The sequence below is a fragment of the Triticum aestivum genome, chromosome 5A (assembly GCF_018294505.1).
Source record: "Triticum aestivum cultivar Chinese Spring chromosome 5A, IWGSC CS RefSeq v2.1, whole genome shotgun sequence".
In the NCBI taxonomy this organism is placed as follows: Eukaryota; Viridiplantae; Streptophyta; class Magnoliopsida; order Poales; family Poaceae; genus Triticum; species Triticum aestivum.
The window spans coordinates 572,847,409-572,855,914 of record NC_057806.1 but is presented as its reverse complement, the minus strand read 5'-3'; positions in this window follow the sequence as shown (position 1 = coordinate 572,855,914).

Genomic DNA, 8,506 nt, shown 5'->3' with positions numbered 1-8,506 from the left:
CAAGTATGTTATAAATATCGTATATAGTAGTTGCCAAACTCACAAGCATCACACACTTCGATCTACTTTATTAAATAATTTATCTAGATAGAACCGACTCCAGCTTTTAAATGAAAGAAGCAATAATGGCATAATTTCTGTCTCAAGACCTCTTGCAGCTATGCAAAGTGTACAAAGGCGAGTCTCACAGGTAGCAACACATGAGGGGTAGGAAAGACTACGTACGAGAAATCATTCTCACAGCCAACTTTCATTCTTCTGAGCAAATAAATGTACTCCCTCCATTCCACAATGTAGTGCTTCCTTTATCCATGTGCTTCAACTTTGACCGTAAATTTAACTACTAAGACTGATTGCGGCGGGAGCAAAAATTATATCAATGAATTCGTATTCGAAAGAAGTTTTCAATTATATAATTTTTCTCCCACCGCAGTTGATCTCGTTGGTTAAATTTATGGTCAAAGTTGGACCTCGGGAAGCGCAGGCGCACTATATTTTGGAATGGAGGGAGTAGTATTTAGTCCAACCAATCATTGGTGAATCTATGTCTTTCGTGAAAAGTGGAGTATTTGTGCCCAAGGTTGCGTTATTAATACTTGGGCTGATAACATCAACCGTGCTAACCTTGATATTTTTTAATTAGTCATCATATCATGAAGCGGCGAGATCCTTTCATTTCAGACTTGGATTTTTTTATTTAATCCCTTTTTAATTTCTTCTAGCATTTTGAAAAAATGACACTACTAATAATTAAGTATCTGGAAATAATTGGAATTCTCGATTCATTGATAATATATATTAAATTGGTTCATTCAAAATAGGACCAGTTTATTATCAGTATATATATTATCAATATTAAATGTATATATATATTAAATATTTTTCTTGTAGATAATATATATAATATGTTGACAATTGGAATAGAGTTAATATATATTAAATATTTGGTAGTTTAATCTATTTAAATATATTAAAGGAAAATATTATCAAAATTTGGATTCAATTGTCAATTGGTCCTACCAAAAGTAAGATTGACTATGGAATTTGGATTTATTTTATCGGTGCAAATTGGATTTGGATAGAAGGGTACAAAGAATGAAAAAAATTCAATAGAACTAAGCGCCGCCTTGATGGCTTTGTGAATGAAATTTGCGACTCATTGGTAAATCAACTTTGATTCTCTACGAGTTCCCATATCTTACGCAACCTTACTTTTTCTATGGCTTGTGAATTGTTGTACTGCCTGAAAAGTGACGTTGTGATTACTTCTAGATCCAATGAAAACTTTCGAGATAATACAAAAAGTGGAGGAACAAGGGGGGATTCGACCTCCTTTTATTGGATGGTATATTGTAATCCCATGAGCTTGAGGAGTGTCATCCTCTTCTCCCATCGTTTGGATGGATTTCAAAGTCTATCTTTTAAGGGAAAAATGAAAATAATATATGTGCTTGCAATAAACAGAAGCTAAAGGAAGAAAAGCAACAAATTGGTTCAGGATTCTAAGGTTAGAAAAATCATGTATCCTTCCACTTAGATCAAAAGGAATGGTAGTGCTCGCTCGGCAAATTCTATCGATTTTGATCCTAAATTGAGCTAGGAGTTGTTTTCGGGCATACTCAAAAAAGGGTGCCATATTTCGAATCATGTGTTCTTGGATGGGCATCCAAGAAAGAAGTCAAGAAAGAATTTCGCTTATAGGATTCAGTCGTCCGTTTGCTTTGTTTTAAATTGACATAGAGAATTCTTTCTCGCATTCCCTTAGTTCAGGAATAGGATCACACCTACACGTAAGTTCGTTCGTTGGGTTAGTGGCCACCCCCGATGGTCTTAATTACCACTGCTTAGATTTCAAAAGATAGGAGGGGTTCTCTTTCTTTCATCACCATCAAAAGCAAATGCTACAAAAAAAACCTTTACTATCACGGAGATCAGTGGAAGGAAGAAAGCGCCAGAAGCGCGGACATTGTTTTCTAGAAGGAAAGTCGCAAAGCCGAAAGCAAATACACATGCAAATTGCGTCGACTACCTCATCACTGTCCAAAATGGGGGATACCGCTATTCATACATGGATGGATAAAAGCAGACGTGGGGACTCGGGTCGGGGCACAATGTAACTAAGAGAGCCATTCCATTTAGGGTGAGACAGAATGGGCAGGCACAAGTGGTCTGGTGTCCGAGCCCTATTCCTTCATTTTAGGTTTTCATGGCCGCCTTTAGTAGGCTTAGTATTTCCGGCAATTGAAATGACTTCTTTATTTCTTTATGTGCAAAAAAATATGGCTTTCATGCTCATCCCTTGCTTCAAAACTACATGTTTTAGCCCTCTATTTGCTGGTCGCCAAAGACGAGAGCTTCGCCTTTGGAAGCGCCAGTAGCGTAGGGTGATCGCCGAAACCGGTAATAGTTCTAGGAACTATCGAGGGTTCGAATCCCTCTCTCTCCTTTTGCTTTAGAATGAGAATCTTCGATAGAGATCGTTCCTTCAGTTTAGCAATCTGGTTCTTTACTTTATGGAAACAATATTATCTCTGGTGCTATTATCCCTACTTCTGCGGCGGTCGGATTGGACTTCTACCCAATTTGGGAAGAGAATGGAAAAAGACAATGTTCATTGCTTCCTCAAAACAAGAGTTCCACGAGAAGGAGGGAGTTTGCTTTACCCAACTCCCCTGCTTCATGCGAGCACCCTTGGCGGCCTGCTTTTGAGACAGGGAGGTTGAAAGCTAGATCCACATGAGGCGTGTGGTGGTATACAATAGGATTACGCACCAATGAGCCCATTACATGAAATGCCCCAAAGCCAAAGCAAGCTACCCCTGCAAGAACGGGCAAATCAAGAATTTCACTTCGAATTCATTTCAGTCCTCGCCTTTTTCATCCAAGAGAAAAGGATTCTAGAAAGATTCGTAGAATTAGAAGAACTTTCTCTCTTAGACGAGATGATAAAAGGGAAACTAAAGACACATGTACAAAAACCTCCTACAGGAATAACAAGGCGCGCTGTGTTTGAATGACATGTTATTTGAATAATATTGCTATTGTGTCGTTATTTTTTATTTTTTCTTTTTTAAGAAAAAAACTTAGTAATTATTACCCTAAATGGAAAGCAAAGTAGGTTGTTCAGCTATCCCTCGCAAACAATCAGAAGTCCGCGGATATGTTTGCTTCGGAACAAAACCCTTGGCCAATTTGGAAAAAACGAATAATAGATAGATGTTTTTCCTTTGCTGTTCTTTCCTGGATTTTTTGCTGATGATTGACTTTGAGTCTGTCTCCTACTATGAAATTGGAACTGAACACAGGATGGCAATAGTGAGAAAAAAGTCCCTGTGTGAAAATGGAGTGTAAAGCATATTCTAGATATTTCACTTTAAATTTCTTCCTCAATCAAGGCAACAGATAAGTCATCGAAGCCCAAAAAGGGGTTGTAGATACTACTGTGTGAGCTTTGTCCCTAATCGTGACTAGTTGTTCTAATAAACTAGAATTGAGTTAGTGGAAACGTAGACCTAAGTGGATTTATTGGATCTTGGGGGAACTTTGGATTAAGAATTGGTGGAATACTAGGCAATCTGAAACTCTCTTAACTGATATTCAAGAGAACAGGATTCTAGTTTATGACTCCGATCAAGAGTGAGATATCCTTGATTTGGGATTGGACATAGAACCTGGACCCATCGTAGAGACGTTTAGTTCAAAAGAAAGGATCGTATCCTGTTGGTAAGAATTATACTTTAGCGGAGAAGAAGCAGTAAATTGGGGCTTATCGGGGATTTTTTTATTTAATCCCTTTTTAATTTCTTCAATGATTCTTTTAATATCCTTTTCAAATCTCCAATCCACAATTGGTAAATCTATCGAATGGGCCGATTGACAAGAGTAGCTAGGCTGACCTTCCAGCCATACTCCATCCAATATTGGTCGTGCTTCTACTCAGTCCAAAAGAACAATCTGAGAAGGTATATGGTTTACGGTTCTAAGCCGTTGAGTTCGTGTTTTGGTAGTTGTTGTTTTGAAGGATGGCGGAGAAGTCCTCATATAACACTTCTTCCAGTCGGATCACTTGTTGGAAAAACATTACTTCGTCGGTCCGAACTAAGGAATAAATCAGGGGGGATATGCCAAGAAGAAATTTTCCTTAACTCTTTGCGCAGTTTCATAATGTTCGTTGCCAATCAATGGTGGGCCAATAATGATTTTTTTGCTCGAAGATCCACTGCGTAAGCCGTAGCGCGCGCTTACGGCTTGATGACCCACAAGTATAGGGGATCAACTGTATCTCTTTTCGATAAGTAAGAGTGTCGAACCCAATGAGGAGCAGAAGGAAATGACAAGTAGTTTTTAGTAAGGTAGTGTCTGCAAGTGCTGAAATTGTAAGTAGCGAGTAGTTTGATGGGAAGGTAATTTTTAATGAGCAAGTAACGATAATTGTACCAAGTGTGCAGCAAGGTAGCCCAATCCTTTTGTCGGAGTAATGGGCCACGGGTAGGCCAACCCGAGCCCCAGAACCTTTCAAGACATCGGGGCAGGCTGCGCCCCTCAAGACCCCAGGACGGAGAGCCGCCTTCAAGAAGTCCACGACAAGACGACCGACTGACCACTCGCGGCCGAGTCCCAGGGACGACCGCAGGGTAAGCCGACTCCTGATGGGCGACTTTCGGAGAAGCCGGCGTTGGGGAGTCGGCCTGCGATTCCAACAAACCCCGTGACCTCGTCAAGGGGGGACGGGGCAGGGGAGTGGCTACCGTGAAGCCCACTCCCGCCCCTTACCAAGGGCGGGCATGGCCACAGCATGCCGTATGCTGGAAGATCTCCGTGCGGCGTGGCACTATTGCCGTGCCGGCCCTGACATCAGCACCACATGACCGAATCCTGCACCCACGATGGCTTGTCTGTACGGCTCAGAGGCGGCGGGTCCCACCAAATGGTGAGACCCCAAGAGACGGCAAGAGGACCACTAATCAGACCCGTCGGAAGTCGTCCTGGGGGAGTCGGCCGAGCCCTCCCCCGGGGCCCACGCACCATTAATCAAGATGTGATGGAGAGTGGCAATAGTGGTTGCCCGCTAGGTGGCGGGGCTGTTGCCACGACCCCATGATCAAGCCCGCGTCATCAGAAGCATGACTACAGTAATCAGCAGCCGGCAAGACCCGCCCGCGGCGGACGCGGCCTGTCGGCTCCGTACCAGGCCAGTCAGCGGGGCCCGCCAGCCGGCGGGCCCCAGCGGTCGGCAGAGAAGACGGAGGCCGGAGGCACTGACGGCTGGGCCCACGTCCAGCCGGATTACCATTGTACCCCTGGGGGGTAGGCCTATATAAACCCCCTAGGGCACCCATGCAAAGGGTTGAAACCCATTAGCTCTAGACCAGATCATATAGAAGGGAGAGAGCTAGCCTCGCCCTCTCCGACCACCAGAAAACAGCTCAAGGAGCAACCGTGTAAACACTTTGCCATAGTGATCATGCGGAGACCCCGCAGAGCAGCAGTAGGGGTATTATCTCCCCGGAGAGCCCTGAAGCTGGGTAAGATTCGCCGGCATGCATGCCTTCGCCTCTTCCCGTTTCCAGGCACCGACGACGTTCTACTCGCCCCCACCATGATAAGCCATCCGTTGGCATATGTCGCACCAAACCCCCAACATTTGGCGCCCACCGTGGGGCCTGGTGCACCGCCGTTCGGAGACCTGTTCTGGACGGGAACCCCTTTTCTCCCCGGCGAGCGCAGCCAGCCAGGCATGCTAGATGGAGTTTGCGCAGACGCGGCCGCCGCGCAGAACGAGGCCGGCTGCCGCATGGAGGCGCCACAGAGGCCAAACGACGACCTTCACCGAGATCAAGGCGCGACGTCTCGGACGCCGACTGGCGGCGCCCGAGGAAGAAGAGACAAGGAGCCGACTGTCAGCCACACTCGGACTCGCATTACCATAGAGCGCGACCGAGACGGCCACCCGAGGGCAGTAGAACGACGGGACGACTGTCCGCCTCCCCCTCCTCGCAAGGAGAGGCGAGTCTCCCTGCCGCCTGTTGATCATCTGACTCTCGGCGACCGCCTTGGCCGCTGAGAGGGAGTTGGAGAGAATGACGCCCGCCACCGGATCGACCGGCTTCACCGATCCCTGGCGCTGGAAGAAGAAGACGAGCTGGGTCCGCCTTGTTTCGGGCCCCGCATTCGAGACGAGTCCTTTCCCAGAGGGTTCACGCTCCCAAGAGACACGCCCAAGTATATCGGCTCCGTGAAGTCGGAAGACTGGCTAGTCGACTACTCCACGGCCGTCAGCATAGCAAACGGCAACAAGCGTGTCGCCGTCAAGTACGTTCCGCTCATGCTCCAGGGCATGGCCCGGACATGGCTGAACAGCCTAAAGCCCCGCAGCATCAATAGCTGGGTTGACTTCACCGAAGCGTTCGTCCGCAACTTCACCAGCACGTACAAGCGTCCTCCCAAGCCCTGTCAGCTCTCCTTGTGCGTGCAAGGCCCCGACGAGTCAACTCGCGATTACCTCACGCGTTGGGCCGAGCTTCGGAACTCCTATGAGGGCGTGCACGAGGTGCAGGCCATCGAGTACTTCACAGCCGTGTGCAGAGACGGCACCCTCCTCAAGCACAAGCTCCTCTGCGACGAGCCAGAAACCCTCGACGAGCTGCTGATCATAGCGGACAAGTACGCCACGGCCGACTCCTCCATGAAGGCGGAGATTCAAATCAGCGCAACTGGCAAAGTGGCCCCGCAAGCTCCAAGAACTCCAACGGGAGACGCTAGCCGGCGACAACAGCAGGGCGACCACAAGCGCAAGGCCCCGCAGCCGGCTTCCAGCAGCCGGCAGATCGCGACCGTTGAAGCCCAACAGCCAGATGAGCAGCCTCCGCCCAAGCGACGGAAAGGCGGCAAGCCAAACTGGTTGCCGGCCTTCTCCTATGAGCAGACCCTAGATGGACCTTGCAAGTTCCATAGCAGCGCGAAGCCGTCGAATCACACCACCCGGAAGTGCCACTGGCTCACCAGGATCGCTAAGGGAGACGGCCTCCTGCCTCCCCCGCCTGCTGGCAGCCGCCTCCGCCTCCACCCCAGCAGCCGGCTGCCAGGCCAGTCGGCACAGTACAAGACGAATACCCTGAAGAGCACAGAGCCTACGTGGTGTTCACCAATGTGGCTGATGATCAATGCAGCAGGCGGCTGCAGCGACAAGAGGTGAATGCCGTAGCATCGGAGACGCCAGAGTTCATGCACTGGTCCGAGAAGCCCATCAGCTGGAGCAGGGCCGACCACCCAGAAGTGATGCCAAGTCTAGGCTCCTATGCCTTGGTCATGGATGCCACCTTTGCTACAGACAGATGAGCTGCGCGTTTCTCACGAGTTCTAATAGACGGAGGCAGCAGCATCAATATCCTGTACAAGGACACCATGGAGAAGTTAGGAATCAAGCAAAGACAACTTCAAAACAGCCGAACTGTGTTCCACAACATTGTTCCCGGGCTTTCCTGCTCACCAATCGGCAAGATCCTGATGGACGTCCTCTTTGGAGACAAAGATCACTTCCGCGAGTCTGTTTGGTTTGAGGTGGTGGACCTCGAGAGCCCATACCATGCGTTGCTCGGCCGACCCGCCTTGGCCAAGTTCATGGCGGTCCCCCACTACGCCTACCTCAAGATGAAGATGCCCAGTTCCAGAGGGATTCTGACTGTGGGTGGCGACTACCGGAAGTCGTCTGCTTGCGCGGCTGAGAGCAGTCGGCTGGCCGAGTCCCTGGTAATCGCGGCCGAGAAGCGGCTCCTTGAGCGAGTTGTGGCGATGGCCGGCAAGCAGCCTGAGGTACCGCCCAACCCAAAAGAATCGGAGGCTGAGGGTTCGTTCAAGCCGGCCAAAGAGACAAAGAAGATACCCTTGGATCCGAAGTGTCCAGAGAGGTACGCTGTCGTAGGTGCAAACCTCGACAACAAATAGGAAGGCGAGCTCGTCGATTTCCTCCGTGAGAATCGGGACATCTTCGCATGGCCCCCCAAAGACATGCCAGGTGTACCGACGGAATTCGCCAAGCACAAGTTACATGTACGATCTGATGCAAAGCCGGTCAGGCAGCCCCTGCGCCGCCTATCAGAAGAGAAGAGAAGAGTTGTCTGAGAAGAGATAGCCCGACTCCTAGCAGCCGGCTTCATTATGGAAGTGTTCTTTCCAGTATGGCTAGCAAATCCGGTCCTGGTACTGAAGAAGAACAAGCAGTGGCGAATGTGTATCGACTACACGAGCCTCAACAAGGCCTGCCCCAAGGACCCATTTGCTCTACCAAGAATCGATCTAGTGACAGACTCCACAGCTGGATGCGAGCTGTTGAGTTTTTTGGATGCATACTCAGGATATCACCAGATCAAGCTGAACCCGGCTGACAGACTGAAGACCGCCTTCATCACGCCGTTTGGAGCCTTCTGCTACCTCACCATGATGTTCGGCTTAAGGAATGCCGGCGCCACCTTTCAGCATTGCATGCAGAAGTGCCTCCTTAAGTAGC